A 19,809-nucleotide genomic window follows, 5' to 3' on the forward strand; every position below is an offset into this window, starting at 1 on the left:
TAATATTTACCTTCATTTTAATTGTGTACTCATTTAAATAAATGCATCAGAAGCTTAAAAAGATACAAGCATATACATAAAATGTTTAATACTTACACATTTCATACTCTATCTTGTCAATAAGCTCCCTTTCTCCAATAATGACTGTAAAGAGAGAAAGTTTACTTAGGGAATACCTATTTTTAATGCACGAGAAAGGGGTATTTTTAGATTTAAACAGTCGGAAAATCTGAGTTACACCCCAGATTGTGTACAAATGTCATAAAAAGATCTCTTTCAGTGTCGGGTTTCTCTGTGGAGAAAATTTCTAAAATTCTTGGCGGGGAGGGGTGGGGGTGGTGGGGGGTGTGGGGGGGTGCTGTTGATGATAGCTCTATGCTGCCACAAAATAGGGGGCTAAGGAAGTCGACCAGATGCTCACCTGTGATTTGAATTTTAATGAAGTATCAGAGCTGACGGGGCTTAGAGAATGATCTTTGCCGAGCGCTAGCTTCCCTGTTTAAGTAGACGCGGATATTACCGGCACAAGCAATCTAGTAAAACAAGGACTGTTCTGTTCTTGTTTAATAGTCTACTTGGATCTGTCCTATACACAGCTGGTCACATTGCCTGCAACTGCAGCTCAGTCGGAGGGAATATAGATACAGATTAAAACTGTGGGTGCACATCTGCACACGTGGAGACATTTTTGCCAAACAATGGCAGTTAACTAATGATACTTCAAGCTAGACTGACATGTGGGCATATGTGTTTGGTGTGTTGAAGAGAGGGGTTTTCTCATATGCTGGTTATGCCAGAGATAAACCATGATGGCCAGTTTATTTATGAAAATAAACTGCCTGATAGGGCAGTGATGCAGTCTCCAGACATGAACCCGCAGAGTGAGGTCCATAGGTCACACTGCTTCGAGTTGACTATTTTGCATATATACCTCACACACTTATATAGTTTCTGACTAATTTTGGAAATTAAAATCTCTCACTTTAGCTGTAGCTATGGTTACATGTGTGTTTAATACCGGAACTGGAAATTATATGTTCATGCAGCTGACCAAGATAGCGGGATATGTCACTTAGAACAGTGGAACGGAACATTTCCATGTATGTTGAAAAGTGAGATTGAAAATTGAAATACGTAAGTTCAGCTGAGGTGTTTGAGGAGCTGGAAATGGGCATGGGCTATTTTTTTTTCTATTTGGCAAGAGATTTTCTCTGTGTTTATGGTGTTTTGCATAGAAAGCAGGAAGTTATTTGCTGATGACAGTTATCTTAATTATATGATGACAGTGTCCATTCCAGCATTTCCTCTCCTTAACGGATGGACCCCAGGTGCCTTTGAAGCTACTGCGACATCTCCCTTGCCTTCAACGATGTTCATAGCTTGGGTAGATTGTTACATAAATAGAATGTTGGGTTGCATGTTCGCACTAATATGGAACGTTGATAGGGTCATTTCTGCTGGAAGTTCTTTATAGTTGTGCAGTATTGCTGTACAGAATATAGGAAAATAAATAAAATGCCTCCCAGTCAATCATAATTAATAACTCTTCCAAACCATTGTATATGGTGGTATAGCATTTTAGCGAGGGCATTCCAGCCATCATCCTGAAAAATTTCAAAGTGTGAAATTTTCACACAGAAAGAATCTACTGAAGGAGTACAATTTACAGGCTAAGCACATCTAAAGAGAATGTGAAAACAAAAAAGTCTATATATAAAAATTTATGTGCACAACATATATACAGAAAAAATAAATACAGAGATGGGAATTTACCTGATAAACAGCAAACAGATAAATCTATTGAGAAAATTAAAATAAATTATAGACTGAGAAATCTGCACAATGAAATAAATCCACATAGTGCACCCTACAGATAAATCTACATTCAAAAACAAATCCAAGGGGAAAGAGGAATCGATAGATACATCTTCATGCAGAGTTAAATCATCAGACAGAGAGAAATCTACAGATAAATCTTCATGCAGAGTTAAATTCAGTCGGAGAGGAATCTACAGATAAATTGACATGCAAAATGAAATCCTCAGACAGAGAAGAACCTACTGATAAATCTTTATGCCGAGTTAAATCCGCAAATAAAGAGGAATCTTCAGATAAATTGACATGCAGAATGAAATCCTCAGACAGAAAAGAATCTACAGATTAATCGACATGCAAAATTAAATCCTCAGACAGAGAGGAATCCACTGATAAATCTTCACGCAGAGTTAAATCCTCAGACAGAGAGGATATCTACAGGCAGAAGGGTGCCCGGTGGCCTTTATCTCCTTGTGTGAACTCTTTAATATTCTCATTAAAAGTGAGAGGGGAGATGAAACCAGGGCCTCCTGCTCTTTAAAGCCCCTCGGTTTTTTCTTTCGACCTCAGAGCAAAGGAAGAGGTGTCCTCTGGTGGCTGCCACAGAGGCATCCTGGGTCCCAGATGTGGAGTAAAAACGCTCGCAGTGCCTGGTTAATATTCATCCCCCCTCTCCTCTCTCCTCTGCTGATGCCACGACTCCACAGGAAACGCGAATGGGATGGGGGGGGGGGGGGGGGGGGGGGGGGGGGGGGGTTGGGGGAGGTGTTTTGCCTCAAGACAGAAGCATTCACCATTTCTACCTCAGAACCGTGCGAGGAAATATCAGCAGTTTTAAACGTGCTATTTCCTCTCTAAGAAAAAATCATCTAAAAAAATGAACACCGCTGTTCTACAGAAATATGAATCTGTTGATGAAGTATGCATTTTACATTTTTTCCTACCTCGTGGAGCCTGATTAAAAATAGCAGATCATTGGTGTCTATTATTTAGATCCATTATTCATTTCCATTATTTATATTTTCATTATTTATATTAGTATACCCATAATTTGGCTGCCTCTTTTGCTAGCATTTACATGAATATGTATTTTTCTGTTCTGCAAAATATGGTTTTTTGGCCAAAAGGGTGAGCTGTGGGATAACAATGTCACCTACAGTGACTATCCGCCTCTCTTTTCCGTGTTCTCCACCCATAGAAACGTCCTGTTGTGTTCCCCCTTATGTTTCTGTGCCCCAGCAATACTATTATGTGAAATATATATTACATCAAAAATGTGTGTAGTTTTTCTGTTACATTCTGGTTTGATAAGACCGTGAGCATATGAGAAAATGTCCTACAAATGCTTTATGATGCTTGGTTGCCATACTAATAATTGATAATCACTCCAGTGGTCTGTCAAACGTGTACATTTTACAAATTGTACTCATTTCAGTTGCAGTAATCGTTTGGTCAGGTCATGTGTTAACATTAAGTGGAAAATCAGCATGGCGTGTAGCAAGATTAATCATTGTCCATTTTCACAAGAACAACAGATGATGTCTTCTAATCGGTCTTTTAAACGGGCTGAGAATATGTATTTTTGTTGATAAGAATGCGTCCCAGAACAGGTCTCTCCAAGGTTCTAGGACAAGAAGTGAACCAGGAACATTCATGAGCTTTGTACTGTGATCTTCAATTCAGGGTCTGAAGGACTCAGCTGGCCTCGCCTGCATTTGAACCTAAAAAGCAACCTTCAGAATTGGCTATTTTGAGAGTGGAAAAAACAGCCCTTTTTTTCATATGGCGACAAGAAAAAAAATGCAGCACTCCTGCTGCGCAGAGCCAGAAAGATGTGCAATGTTTTAAAATGGGCAGCCAACCTAATGTAGGAAAGTCATGCAAAAGAACGCCTCTATGATGATTTATGACCTTGCGCATACACATGTAGTGTTTCGGTATGTTGATAGCGATATTTTATCCGAGTGATTGTTATTTCCTCCAGAGAAAGATTGCAGGGATACGCAGAGTCGACAGGCAACTGCAGTGAATTGCTTTTCAACTTCTGCTCTATTGGGGAGCACTTTAGATCCTTAGCAAAGGAAATAAATATCTTGATTTAATTTCCTACCTTTCTTCTGTCTTGATAAATCTCAACTTTCAAGGCATACATTGGTAAGATTTAATCATTTTATTTGTGAATTCATTGTGAACTTATAAGGCATGTCTAGTATATAGGGGTAGGAGGGGAAAACTTGCTGATTCATGTAATGATATGTAGTTTTTTTGAAATGCACGATTCGTGAGAACCCATCTGAATTTTGATACACATCACTTGTCAATGAATTCTATGTGATAAAGCATGCCCATGGATCATCCTGAAAAATAACTACTTTTGGCTGGAGGAGAGCAATTACTTTTCATCTCTGGAGATTAAAAACTTTACGGGGCCAGGAATGCTTGTGCAGAACAGGAGCACATGCTTATATTGAACATCAATCCCCTCAAGAGAATGCAGATTTGTGATTCAAAAGTCATTCAGACTGTTTCTCAGAGCATTATTACATTCTCTAGTGAAAACAATTGCTATTTTAAACAGACATAAAATTTAAGGGTGCAGTATGTAAGTTTTTTGGCACACTTTTGTTCATATATGATTAAAGTTCCTTCACATCCTGAGTGATGTCAATAAATTAAAAGCTCTAAGAAAAAAAATCTGGTCTCTCTGACTGACCCAGGCGCTGAAATCAGCCACTCCAAATTTCATCATGCCTGAATCTTAATAACCAATCAGGAAAGCTCTCTGCAAGAAGGCTTCCCTACCTACCTGTCAATCCTGTTCCGTGTTCACAGTCTATGGACGTGACTGGTGACTTGTGACAAGCTGGCTAGCCTCTAACCAACGCGAACCTTCAGTGCTACTTGCATTGTGATCTTCCTTTTAAAAGGCTCAAAACTATACTTTACACTGAATTTGACATGAAGACATACAGGTCATGAAAGCAAAGACTTTTTCCAGTAAAATCGGTTGAAACCCATGAGCTTGTAGCCACAGGTTGCAGCTGAGGCGATTGTGTGACTGGTGACAATAAGCTGGCTAGCTTCCAAATGATGCAAAACTCCAGTGATGTAATCTAACATTTAAAAACTTTGAAACTATATTTCTACTCTGGCATTACAATTTACAGATTATGAAAGCCTAGATATTTTTCTCCTAAGATAAGATGAATCCCTAAAACAGCCAAAAATTTTAATTTTTGACATAAACATCGATTTATATTAAATTGGACATAGTGACGTCTGACTGATTATGATAGAATGGGTTACATATGTCTTCATTCTCCACGACTCAGATGTCAGGGGGGAGGGGCTTTGGAGGCAGAGTTAAGGAGAGGGACTTAGGGAAGTGATTGAATGTTTCTTTCTCTCCCAAAATCTAGCTCTTTCTTGCTAATTTCTACAATACCCTTAATACCCTACATACCCTTAACTCACTGCATCTTTTAAAAGCAAAAAAGAGCAACAACAACAAAAAGAGACACAAAGTGCATTATTACAGTATGTATTCTGGGGATAAACTTTGCGACCTGTAGATTGCTGTCTTGCTGTGAGTACTGTGAGAGTTAGCACTGATTAATTCATGAACAGGAAACCACCAGGCTTCAGATCTGCCACGGTTGACGTTATACCTGGTGGGCTGTGATGTCAAACTGTTGACAGGAAGTGTTAGGAATATTAGGTCACTTTTGCAAATTTTCCCCAGAAAGAATTTCAAACAAATAACATCTCCAAAAGCAAAATGGCATGCAACGCAAAGAAAAGCCACTCTCAACATATATAAATGCATACCTGTACCTGCAACAACTTGAATATGGGGAACATGCTTCAAAGCTGAGATTAGAGTGGCCAGAAAATGTCGACGGCAATAGGAAAACAGAATTACAGAGCGGTTGCACTTGCATCAATCTCCCGGTGGTGTGAAGGCGTGGCTTAAGGGGGCAGGAATGGAGGTCATGTGACTTATATCCCCTGGAATACCTTTAGTGGAAACACAAAAAGAACTGTGAGCATCATTTGGGACACACCACCCCAAGGACGCCTTCTGCCCTTATTTGACAGGTCATTGAACATTGCATAATTTATTTGTTTGTAACATACGTGGCTTACATTGTTAGCGTGCCATCACCATTAGCTAACATCCTTATGGCTGCAGTGGCAGTGGCTTGCATCTGAACCGCCAACCTCTGAGCTGCAAACGTGGTTCCTTAAACTCCACAAGACATAGTCTCTTCATGTCAAAAAGTGATACAATCATCATGAAGGCCATCACCAAAGCACTGACTTCCTGCATTTCTGGTACTCTATGCATGATGTCATAATGAAGAATGTCATTATCCAGCGAATAGCTACCTTTCAGGGGGTAACTTGTGACTGTTCCATTAGCATAAATGATTTTAAAGATAGATATCCTGTCTATTTTGCATTGGCGAAAATATTGTTCATTTAAAGCATGAACACAGAGATGCATACTTCACGTAAACCCAAAATTACTGCTGAATGTCACCTGTAGTGTGCTCATTAATAGCGTAATAACCTCCCTAATTTGTGGAACAGTGTTGAGATTCAATGCCTTGCGTTAGGCGGTAACAAAACACCAATTAAGTGCCTGCCTCTGAAGGTCTTTTGTTTTGAAGGGAGCCGCCTAGTCCACCCCCCCGCCTCCCCCCCGTTACCTCATATTGATGTTGCTTTCCTTTAAAAGCCGTGCCATCTGCCACCGCCCCCCTAAAGATTTGGGTTTCAGCACACCATGTGCAGCCATAAATCAGCAGTAAAAGAGAAGGATTAGGGGGCTTCAGACCACAGTGTGAGAATGCTAAAGTGCCGTGCGCAGCCAGCGCGGAGCCCGCGATTAGATCACTCCGCGTTTATATATTCCTGGATGAATACGCTCCTCCAGGTGTAGCCGAAGTCGCTCCGCTCTTCGCCGCAGCGTCCACGGATCAAATATGACGGTACCAACGCAAAAAAGTGTGTGTGTGTGTGTGTGGGGGGGGGGGGGGGGGGGGGGGATGCACAGCTGTGTAAATCATACATTTAATACCCCAGAAAACAAAACAGTTCATGAACCTAATATGGAAAATGTGGCAATCCAATGCAGTTCGCATGTGACATTTTGTCATCGGTTCCAGAAACATTGCATGGCTTCGAACTGTTGTCTCCATTTGCATTGTAAAGCGGAGCAAAACTAAAAGAAAACAAAATCTAATGACATGATTCCTCAAGACTATCATTATCTACTCTGTGTTTGTGACAGCCCCCTGTCATGCACAACCCAAATATTAACTGTATACATAATTACTTTGCTCTAAGATGGATTCGACTCAATCAGATAGATGCAGATCACAAGGCTTTCAGATTAATGACCTATCAGAACAGTTTTTTGAAACTCTGAGACTTGGATTCAATCACAATTTTCAATAAACCTTTATATCCTTAACTTTGCAACACATTAAAACAAATGCTTTATTTCTTACTCAGCTTTCAGCCCAGCAGGCATTTAAATGAATGAAAAAATACATTGTAATTGTACAATAAATAAATAAAAAGTACATTCTTTGAAGATCTGCAGATCACAAGGCTTCACCCTCCCAGATTGGCAGTTATCATGTCAGTGATTGGGATAGATGTATGTGATTGGTCGTTCCAAAAATGGGAGAAAGCTTCAAAATAGAGAACACAATTGGGTTGAATAAAAATAAAAGATGCTTCATTAAAACCTGTCACTCAAAGTAATAAAAGCATACTATTTTTAACTGGACTGGATCTACACATACTGTAGCTCTATGACTTTCAAACAGAACAGAGCCTGTACAGAGAAATGTGATAAGTGGACACTTCAAATCATTCTATTTTTTTTTTTTGAGATGTTTGGAAAAATTACAGAAAACATCTTAGATATAGATTTTGAATTGCAGTCCATTACTGCCTTTTTGCCAGTTGCTGGGGATTGTATTCCCCTCTGAGTCATGTATTCTTGACTCCCATGCATTTTTACTCGTGAATTTGTCAAATCCCCTCATTTTGGACTTTTTTACCCTCCATCTGGCAACCACACTTAGTGTATGCTTAAAGCCAGTTAATGCATTTTTTACTGCATTTCGCAACACTGCTTATTATTTTAATAGCATGGTTACTTAGCTTTCTGGAAACATATCAGTTGAGAATGAATTGCCATAAAAACAGGCTATCCAGTTGAAGGGAAGGTGCACGGTCTGATTCCATCATGTGGAATTGGATTTATTCTCTTTTTTAAAGTAACCTCTTAAATCTCACATCCAGCATCATCACAATTTTTTCTCCTCAATTTGACAATGAAAGCCCAATAATCTCATTTAAGGGGGAATATGAAAGAGGCTGGCGGCAGTGGCGTGGGATAAATTGGGTGCGTTAAAAGGCACAGCCGGAGCGCAAAAGCAGTTGTTGCCGTTTCTCATTAGCCCCTCTCTCTCTCTCTCTCTCTCTCTCTCTCTCTCTCTCTCTCTCTCTCTCTCTCTCTCTCTCTCTTTCCTTAATGACCCCTTAAAGTTCGGTCTGCGTCGGGTCTGCTGCGAGTGCGAGACTGGCTCCCTTGGTCGGGCGCGGTTCCCCCGCAGGGAGAGGTAGAACCCCAGCCCCCTTCGCCCCCGTTTAATGCATAGCCTCGGCAGGGACGGCGGCCCTCACCAGCAGACGAGGGGCGGGGGACCGGTGGGGGGGGGGGGTTACAGAGCCCACTCATGCAGGTACGGCTCATCGAAAGCTGGTAAGCAGATTTAAACCCTTCAATAAAAGACACAGCATGCCACGGGGCATAATCACTTCATTTAAAGCATCAGGTGGTGTCTACTGCCGACACCGGCGAGTCGGATTAGGCCTCCGGACTCCTTCCTGGATCACTCGGAGAGCGACTTTCGCCGTGCCGTGCGCTTGTTTTGCGGTAATTGAGTTTTTCGAAGTGCACTCGCAGAAAGGTCCACGCGCGGGACCAGCGCATTTGTCTGTCTGCTTTAAAACGTAACCCGTGGTGACGGTTGTCTTCCGTTCCCTCTGAAAAATCGGGTCATCAGTATTCTCTTGAATCCTACTCGCAGGGTGCTGATTTTCACAGAGTGCACATATTGTTCCATTTTCTGCCAGCCAGGTTTTTGGCATAAAGTGGCACGTCCGTATGAGAATGGTGTGACACTGCTATCAAGAGGCAGCATTAGGGCCCATTCTAAGTGACATGTCGTGCAGTTATTGAATGCGAGGCGTAATCAACTACCGCTGATGAAAAGAGGCCTGTCCAAATCAATTTTACGGCTAATGGTGCTAGCACATGCGGCAAAAGTGGTAAGTGGCCTGGTGATATTTCCTTAATGAGTTGAAGGTGTGACACAGGGGTGGTTGTACACAAGCTAATCAGGGCACCTACCACATTAAGGTTTAAATGAGTGTTTGCATCCTCCTGTGGCACACTTGTTATTTTCCTACATTATTGGTTCGGTGCCTGTGTTCTCCACCTCTGTCTTGCCTAGAGCGAGGCTTGTATTTTTGCACATCACCTGATCTATCCAAACTGAAAATCCATCTAAAATATATATTTTAAACATTGAAATGGCTTTCTCAATAATACAATGGGGCAATGGCAGTCCTTGATTAAAACCTCCACCGTCTTTTCCTCTGGCTATTTGTGAAACTGCAAGTGAGAGCAGTCAATGTCACCTACAATCAAAGTTAATTCTGCTCTAACAGAGTCTATTTGTGTGCTTTGTTCCGAGCTTACGTGAATCCAACAAAGATTAAATGTACTCTATCAGAGTTGATTTAACAACAAACATTTTAGTGTACGGGACAGAAGGGCCTCCTACCTGTCCAGACCGCCTTTGCTTGATTTGATCCTGCTTGATGGGCCTTAAAGTACATTTATTCTGTGCAGCAGATTCGCTTAATTCATTATGGTTTTAGGCCAGACTGCCACCCGTGTGGGACGGGGCATGTGTGTGTGCCCTCTGCACGTACCCTCAGAGAGTCAGGGATGAGCTGCTGGGGCAGAATGAAAAGGGCAGAAATCACGCTCACAGAGGCAGTACGGGGACAGCGAAGTGGGCTTTCTCAATTTTGCCATGAGCACGCTACAGATCCCCCTCAAGCTACTGGCTGGGGGGGGGGGGGGGGAGTTGCTGTCTGTGTGCGGATGCCTCCCCCATCCCCCCGCCACGTTCAATTAATCTTTATTTATCGAATTACTTTATTATTAGCTGTCAGATTTTTTGAGAAGAAAGTTTCTCACTCTGGGAGCTCTGCAGCTGAATCCTGCCTGCCCTGCTCGCTCGCTCGCCTGCACTGCCACTCACCCCCTCCCTGCATAAGCAACCCACACAGCAGAGCGCCATAGCACCGCTATGCTCAGATCAATGGAGACGTACATCTCTCACTGATGACAACTGGCAACCTGCAGGTGTCTAGAGAGCAACAAGGGATGCGCATATGGGTGAATAACTCGAGGAGTCATGGCTGATTTAAACCAGGCTTGTCCCCTGGCAGGGTGAAGCCAATTGTGTTCTGCTGCCGTGGACTGCTAGTCATGGTGGACTAATGAGGGATGACGGCCTCAAACTAGTGATCTCTCAACTATATTGCTCATCACGCTCAGGTGACATGCACCTAGACTCACTGAGGCACCAGAGAACATCCTGCAGCAAACTTCCTGTCTATTTGGAGAAAAGCTGTGTCCCTTACTTGCGGGTATGAATCGGTGGCAACCCAGTGCACAGTAATATTTTGGGCTAGAAAGTGTCTTGTGTCTGGAGCCCCAAATACTACCAGGTAGCACCCGTTCACACCTCCAAGTGCAGTGACGATACTAACACATAACGGTTAATGCAGTGATTCAGGCTTTTTGAACATACCATTCATTTTAATATTTATGTGTTTGCTATATAAGGCTAAAGCTATTGGCACCCATTTTGGTATTGCTGTCAGAAATTAATTACTTATTAAAAAAATTCTAATCTTAACTTTGGTTGGTAAAATAAACTGGGTTAGCTACCCATTTGGCTTAACGTATTGGCTAACTAGCTTGTGCTAGCCAGGAAACGTCTGTATCTTATATCCATGGCAATCCAGCTAATTAGCCCAGTGCAGTCCTTTAGCCCACCACGCAAAATGTGTTTGTTTTAAATAGCATATCAATTTTTAAATATTTTAAAAATTTCCCAAAAGGAAATTTATAGGTAGCAAATTCTGTTTTGAGGTATTCCATAGCATATTTACAGCAAGAAACCATATGCAACAGCCCATCTGAAAATTCACTTCCTCCGACAAACATGTCCATAAAACATTATTTTGCGCATGCAAAACACTCTCGAAGATCGGTTGGGAGGTTGTGACAAAATCACGGCTAAGTCACAGAGTGCATAGCTAGCAACCAGTATTAGTAAATGCGGGCTAGAGATTTATCCCGAGCTGTGAAAGGATAGCAAGTAAAAAACATTTCTACGATGTTTTTATTCAGCTCCACCAACTCTCAGCCTTACACAACCATACTGCAACATTTTTAGAGGGTGCAATAACGTTTTGTGCTAGATGGGATAATTTGTTTCCGCTGGCCCAGAGAGTCACTGGTTCAGCTCGTGTTATCTTCCATCTGAATTTGAATTGATCTCGGTGTTTTCACTGAGCTGTTTTTAATTTCTATTTATTTATTTATTTATTTACTAATCTGAGTTCACCATCTCTCAACAGTTTTTTTTTTGTTGCTGCCAGTCTTCTGAAAAAGACGCGTTGGTGGAGGCGTGACTAAAAAGTGTTAATAAAAAAGATCTCAGAAAATGTGTGGCTTCAACAAAATTTTGCTCAATTGGGCCACTTATTGGAGTCGGTCATGTTTATTATTATTCAACACAATCTCTTCAAATGAAACTGTCTTTCCTGTAACACTTTCACTGAAAATTATGAGTCTCTTTAAATATAAGGGGGTGAATTGCATTTAAAAAAGGGATGGGGGGTTGCTTGTACCTTGAGGTTTATGAGATTTGAGGTTCATGAAAACTTCAACAGAATATTTGATTTATTTTTGGCCCTAAAGAGTTTCCGTATTGATTCAGTGATGAGAGCAATAGCTGCCTCTTTAAACGTTTGTTGTGAGGACCCCATTGTTTACTCAGAACCCTTTCTTTGCCCTTGAAGCATTAACCTCAATAAAAGTAAATTCCTGGAAAATAAGAGAGGATCAGGAGTGCTGCCTATTGTGTGTGTGTGTGTGTGTGTGAGAGAGAGAGAGACAGAGAAAGACAGCAAGAGACAGTGAGAGAGATACAGAGAGAGAGAGAGAGAGAGGGAGAGAAAGCAAACATGAGAACAGAAAGAACAGATCAGTGGTATTGTGGATCTACCACTCTATCCAACCTTCTAAGTAAAGAGGTATGTTATCTTGGAATAAGCTCACTTAAAAAAATAATAATAAAAAATTATGTGCAACACATTGTCATTCACAGAAACTGTTGCCTTTATAGACTCTGTCCTGTTTGAAATGTACCGAAACCCCTCCACTGGAAAACCGATAGCAGCGGACTGAAAACATGATCCTTGTCTCGTTTTTAACCTGCATTACTTTTATGGCTGCTATTTTAGACCTGCTGTGTGATAAATGTCTTCATTAATTAACAATGGCTGTCAGCAGCTGAAATTCTTGGTGAATGCAGAATTGTGTGATTGTGCTGTAGATTGTACGTGTTATTCAAGAAACAGGTACGCAGGTTTAGTGTTGATATTTCAGTCATCGTGATGCAAGGTGCGGTGAAGCGTCTGCCTTATGGGCATGATTGAACAGGCCCTTATACGTACCTTGTCAGTAATTGATGTGGTTGATCACAGTGGTGTTTTTCCCTGCCCGCCCCTTGCATTAACCATGGGCTGTGTCCTGTGGAGACCTAATGCGATGCAGTGTCTAAAATATACAGTATATTAGTCAGTCATGTTCTTCAGTCTTGAATAGAGAAAAAAAAACATTCAACCAATCAGAAAGCAGTGGCCTGGGGAGGGTGGAGGTCACTGTGTGTAGAAAGCCGTGAAGCCCACAGCACACCCAAGGAGTGGTCAACATAGGGTGGGGGTTGGCGTTTGGGGGGCGTAAGTGGGCAGGAGACATTTGAAGAGTATAGTAGGGGACCCTGAAATGTTGGAGGGGACACTGCAGACCACGTGGAAACTGTTTAGGGCAAAATCAGCAATGGAGCTGTTTCTAATAATTAATAAATTAAAATAAAAGCAGTAATAATTGCAATGTTACTTTTGCATTCCTAAGAATAACACTGATGTTCTCCACTTTGACGTTTGTAAAACACTCTGGATTAGAGCATCTGCTAAATGAGTGAAATATAATAATAATAATAATAATAATAATAATAATAATAATAATAATAATAATATGCTACATTTGAAGGCACGCACACACACACACACACACATATATATGATAGAGATGTGCATTCAGATTGCAAAGTTTTTGTGGTTTTCTGCATGTAAAAAAAGTACGGCACCTTAAGCCTTAAAAAGAGTCCTGCTGAGAAACATGTCAGCAGAATAAAAGAGACAACAATGGACGACAGCATTTAATAAGAAGCCCCCCCCCCCCCCCCGAAAGGTCAACAGGGTGCTCCAGGAGAAAATGTGTTTGGATGCGACAATCGTTGAAAAATCAGACAAGGTCCCCTGACTCTCGTGCCTGATCTTTATGTTAAGCCAACGTTTCCCTGGGGTTCACATATTAACCTTTTCCTAGAAAAAACCTGATTTTTCCATTGATTTCAAACCCCAATTTCATATTCATGGCATCATACGGCAATTTTAATGTAAACAACCTGATCATTTTCCGTAAACACCTTTTTAGTACATTTCCCTTTGATGCATAATGAACCGTGCGTGGGTGTATATGGACATTTTTTACATACACCCTCACTCTCGTATTATTGTATTGCTGAGGCCTTATAAAAAAATGAATGATCGTTTTAAATTATAGAGACACCTTTGAAGGTATTGTGAGATAAATGTTATTAAATATGTATTCAGCTTCATCTGTTTTTTAATGCTCTGTCTGTCAAGGGCTTGTTCCTCCGTATAAATATTCGTTACATGAAAGCATGATTAATATTTGTTAGATGAATACAGAAAGATAAAAAAAAATCAATGTTCCATGACTGGTAGGGCAGGGTAACTAATTCTCAAGGTCTGGTGTATAAGGTTTTCACTAATGAGCCTGTTAAAAAAAAAGATAAAAAAATAAAAATAAAAAATACTCTCCAGCCCTCACCTTGTGTACAAGAAACGTGTGGATCAATTAGGGCCCTGGGATTTGACATCTGACATTTTTTTCATTCCTTTGCCTCTTTTATTCTTCAGCCTGCAGCAATACTGCAATCATCAGTGCATTATTTCAAATGCTGCAGGTCCCAGTCGCAGCCCCCCGTTCATCTATTAATGAAGAGGAAGCTCTTCAGGTGCAGCATTGATTTACAGTGCTCGCCTCGTCCTTTTCGTTTGCTCCAGGATTATTTCTTTCTTTATTTATTTATTTCTTTATTTATTTATTTGTTCGTTCATTTATTTATTTATCTGGGATGTCCTCGCATCCGGACTGACTTACGGGGTACCGGGCGCTTCGACGAATGACCGGCAAAGAGAATAGCGGCGGAATAATTGCGCGTGTCGTGCGCAGCATGTAATGTGTGGCTGGGTCCAGCGCAAACACCGAGCCTACAGTTACTCGAGAGCAACGGTCCTCCAGAACGTTAAATTAACACGCACGCCATGGTAACTGAGAATGACATCAGCTTATGTCATAACCTTCAGTTGGCGACACCGCCGCGGTTTCTACCCGGTGTCATGCATTATTTACGAGTTACATTCACTGAGGGATGTCATACCCTCACGCTAAAGCAACATGGATGGGGCCTTTAATCTTTGTACAGGGCTGACGGGCTGCTGCTCCACACTTTGGTGCATCCAAATCTAATGTAGACCTTGATTGGACAACGGACAGCATTTCATCACAGGTGATGTGATTGTGATAAAACAGTGTGATTAAAGGTGATCACAGAACAGTACAGGATACAAGGTTGAAAGTTTAGTGGTAATACTTATATAATAAAAAAATAAATTACAATACAAAATTATTTTAAGTGCATTGGATTGGTTATCACAACAGTAAGCAAGAATAATGTTTTTAACTGGGTCTGAGAATGACTAGGAGGATATTGAAAGAAGCAAAGCAATTAATAATCATAACAAGTTCAGAGAGGAATCAGAAAAGCCTTACGGCAGAAATATCACATCACAGTTTGAAACCCTTGTGTTAATGATATAGCACCCACATATTTTTCAATATCTCACATTACAAGGGCCATGCATTATCTTCAGTTAGGTGCTTTTGCATGTAATTCAGTCCTCCAGGGGCAAGATGGCAGTACACCGTGACAGTTGTGCAAGTGGGAAGCCGGTGGTGAAGGAGAAGGCTGCTTTCATCCTTGCAGCAACAGGTAAGGAAACAAAGAGAATAGCATTGACTACACTTGCGTCACCATAGGCTATGCTGATCAACGTTATATGATATTTACTTGAACTAAGATTGATGCGTCCATGTGGCAAAGATCAAGGATCGTGATGCTCTGCGACATTGTCACCCTGTTCACACTATATTGATCTACCGATATAGACACCACTTTGCTTTGAGTATTGCAATTTCAGAGCTACACTGATGTGATTGATTGACTAATCCCTTATGTGGAATTAATTAGCTGACGGCAGGACAGATGTTTGATTTTCATCCCTCCCATGCTGTTGCTGTGCTCTGTTTGCAATTTCACATTCAAAATGGAACCCATTTTTGACATGTTCAAAATGAACAGTTGAATGATGCCTCTACAGTATGAGAAGGAAAGACTAAATATGAAATATAATCAGTTGTTTGCAAGGAGCAAGAGCCTGTTGTGGGGAGAAAAAAAAAAGATTTCAGTTGATTATATTTGGCTAATAAACTTCAACATCATCATTTGATTAACCTGGTCTTCTGCCAAGGATTGCTATTGTGCTGAAAAAAAGTAACAATATGAAAGAACACTCTGAATGTGAGAACTAACAAATTTAGATTTAGCCATTTTGAGCTAAATAAGGAATTGTTTTTGTATATCAACCAAAAATCCAAGGGCAATGCTGTGCTGTTTTCTTTTAAATAGCATTTTAACTATTAATGTGATACATTTACCGTTAAATATGTAAATGGATGTAGCGCATTAACAAATAAAATACTATTTAAAGAAATTAAATGCCAAAAAGATAGTAAGGTTGGACTGATAACATATAATCAACTGGGTTTTTATAGAATAAAAAAATACATTTATATTACAGAATCATTCAGTTATTCATGAAATCCCAGTAACAGAGCATGTATTGAGTGGTGTATCAAGGGCATTTTCACAGCAGTAGTTCTTTTCTGATGAAAAGTACTTGTTTTGTCTAAATTGATGTTTCCCTTGTGCGAGCACGGTAATGGAAGTGACTCTTCATCCAGTCCTCTCTGTTATTTGCCTGCCTGTTTTCTTTGATATTTTAACCCCTTGTTTATTTCAGATGGGGCTGTTTCAGCTGAACCAGATCTATCCACTCCTGAAAAGAGACCCCCCCCACCCCCCTCTAGCCCATTCCACCCCCTCCCTGCTGTGATACAGACAGGCAGCACTGGAACCCCTGCCTGTGGTTTTAATTACTGACAGTAACCTGGGGAAGCAGTGGGGCGGACATGCCGTGGCTGAACTTTGATGTTCTCCAAGAGGCCAAGCAACTCAGAGAATGAGGAGGAACAAAGGTGAAACAAATGCTCACCAAAAACAAAAACATATTATAACATATTTTCTTCCTCTTCTGCTTTCTATCAAGAAAATACTCTTTAGAGTCATTCAGACTCTTAATCTCATCTCACCATCTTTTAGCTGGCAGTTTATTGCGGTTTTTTTTCCCTGCTCGGTGTGATGTTGAGTAATTGAATTTGTGTCTTATAATTAAATTCAAATTCCCCTGAAAAATGGCAGCTGTTTCAAATCTTTAGTAATGTAATTGGCTTATTAATGTTTTGCATCATGTTGTGGCATGGAAAACTGGTTAACATCACATGACAGGTTGTCCATTCGATCATTTTTAAATGAATGTGCACCTTCTCAGTCACATGCACCGCTCAAATAATACAATACCGTTCTAATACAATCATGAGTACTGCTGCTACTACTACTAATACTGCTAGTACTGCTGTGTTCTATTATCTGTTCAGAAGTTCCATGCATTTTTGTGAAAAACCACACCCACTGCCATGCCCTTCATTGGTCAACCAGTGTGAAAAGTTTTGAAATATTCTGCTCACAGACTGACAGACAAACAGATGGAATGGAGTGAAAAATAACCTTTGTCAACTCTAACAGAGCGTTTAAAATAAGTATTCAAATTTGTGCAGAAGGCCAGGGTTGATTACACTTCATTTCATTCAACTGAAAAAAATTAGTTACATTTTATGTTCAATTCATGAATTGAAAAATTCCCAGTAGAATATCATGGGCATTATTGAATTTAAATTCACATCTTGAATTGACCCAATTAAGATGGAATTGACCCCAATCCTGCTGTAGAATGCAATCTTCCATGCACATCTACGCTTAGTTCAGCAACTGCAGAAAAAATAAGCTCATGTTATTTTCTAACGGAGTGCTGTTCCTTTTTATTGTATACCTGGCACGTGCTCATATCCAGTGTGGCTTACAAGGTCATTATAGCAAGACGCATTAATATGCACATCACTGAAGCAACAAGAGCAAAAAGAAACAAAGCCGCAGAGCAGCCAGGAACACAGTGACTATGCGTCAGCCTGGGAAAAATAACAGAGCTAAAACACACACACACACACACACACACACACACACGCGTGAAAAAAAAGAAGCTTTTTAAAATCCACAGGCTTCTCCCCTTCATCGCCAGACGGCACCCCCTACTCCTGCACCTTCCCAGCCTTTTCCGTCAGGCACCTCCTCGTGACCTCCAACCCCCCCCCCCCCCCCCACCCCACCTCCCCGAGATCCTCCCCTGTCTTCGGCTCGTGCCTCTAACCCCATTATCCAATGCAGCTGTCAGGGCAAGCCCCTGCGCTGTACTCCCCGGGCCACCGTGATTACCCAGGCTTGCGGCCAGCGCTGCCTGTCCACCACTGCCTGTAACGGGGGGGGGCTTGGCTGCCTGCCTGGTCTCTAGTGCTCCTCCCGTGCCACTCTCCGTCTTTTATGGCCTCTCCTCCGAGCGCCGCGCCACCTGCCAGCGGCGACCGGATCGCCCGCGTTAAACCGCGCGCCTTAACGAACAACACGCCCAACCGGCAGCGCCGCCATTCCATCCCCCAGCCATCAGCTGGGGGGCAATGCAGGCGCCAAGTGAGATTTCTGCTTCAAACGCTCGGCTCGTACTCGCGTAAACCCGGGGGCTTTTTTTTTTCTTTCTCCCGAGCTAACTTCCTTTTGCGCTCTCTCTTCTCTCTTTAAGCGTCTAAAGATTATGCTTATCGTTCGCTCGGATGAGAAATTACACGTCAATGAAACCCCTCAGCAATGAAAGAGATGCAGTACTAGTCAGACATATAAACTCACGCTGAAGGCCATTTTGTTACCTACTAATATACTCTCTTAAGTCATGTTACTGTAACTGATATGGTAATGATTAATAGGTAAAGGTTTTTAGATGGAGTGGCTTCATAGGAACTCTGGCACCCTGGTAAAATGCCCTTTCATTTGCAGTGAGACCATAAAAATGGTACCAAATCATGAAACGGATGCCCTATCAGTAGGAGTTGCCTATAAATGTTATTTCATATTGGGAGGAAAAGCAAGACATAGAGGATACACACTGTTTACAAAATGCAAGGTGAAATGGAAATTTAATCTATATGAAAAATGGTGTTATTGTGCAGTAAGATGCATCCAGTGAGGGGAGTTGTGAAGCAAAATAAAGCATGAAGCAAAAAGCATTATACAGCAAGAGAGTTTAGAGAAGATCTATAAATACATGGATCTACTTCACAATTAAAATAACATCACAAAAGGACCATCAATGTGTTTACCCTTGATTAAACTACTTGTGATTAAATTGGCTGCAGGCATACCAACATGTTTTACCCGAGTCTTCATTATTTCTGTTTCTTGCAGATTATTAGATTGGTACGTCACCTCTAATGTGGAGAAGGCACATTCCGCATGTGTTTAATTAACACTCAATATATAAAGCACATGGGTGAGGTCCTTGGGGGGGCTGGGGAGAGGGATGATATTTTTATTATATTTTTGTTTTCTCTGTTAAATGATGACCTTAATAAATCACCAGAGTCTCAGACATGACCACAAACTGCTTGTAAGGTCAGGTCCTTAAGAATAAACATTTGCATTGTCACAAATTCAAGCATGAAGCTGAAAGTATGTATTTTTTTCAGAATCACTTGGAAAAGAATTTTGAAATGCTGCTGTTTAATCATTTTTCTACCAGCGTCCTGTATTAGTAGTATATAATAATAAAGGACTGTTTTTATTTAGAGCCTTTCAGAATCACAAATTGCTTTACAGTGAACGGATCAGCACATCTCAGCCTATGACAATGTGTAGCATCCACATCGAAAAAAGGAGAAAATGTGTAACTGAAAATTTTCACATATACTGTAGCTCAATAGTGATGCAGATCATTTTTGCTTTGGCAATAGGCCGAATACACAGAGTGTGTCATGTGTTCAAATAAATTACATTACTGCCATTTACCAGACGCTCTTAACCAGAGCAACTTACAAATCTTTAGCATTTTTTTTTACATAGTATCAATTTATACATGTGGATACATACTGAAGCGATTCAGATGAAATGCCGCGTTCAAGGGTACAGTGGCAGTTTCCTACATGGAAATCAAACCTGCAACATGTAG

General features: G+C 41.0%; 1 long non-coding RNA gene across 1 annotated transcript; it reads left to right on the top strand.

Annotated features, from left to right (window-relative positions):
- Positions 1-6,526: 6,526 nt before the first annotated feature.
- Positions 6,527-16,503, top strand: LOC118234662. The gene is made up of 3 exons (XR_004766700.1): positions 6,527-6,809; positions 15,260-15,353; positions 16,444-16,503. It is a non-coding gene; the product is annotated as an uncharacterized LOC118234662 (long non-coding RNA).
- Positions 16,504-19,809: the final 3,306 nt, after the last annotated feature.

Source organism: Anguilla anguilla, chromosome 8, assembly GCF_013347855.1.
Source record: "Anguilla anguilla isolate fAngAng1 chromosome 8, fAngAng1.pri, whole genome shotgun sequence".
Classification (NCBI taxonomy): Eukaryota; Metazoa; Chordata; class Actinopteri; order Anguilliformes; family Anguillidae; genus Anguilla; species Anguilla anguilla.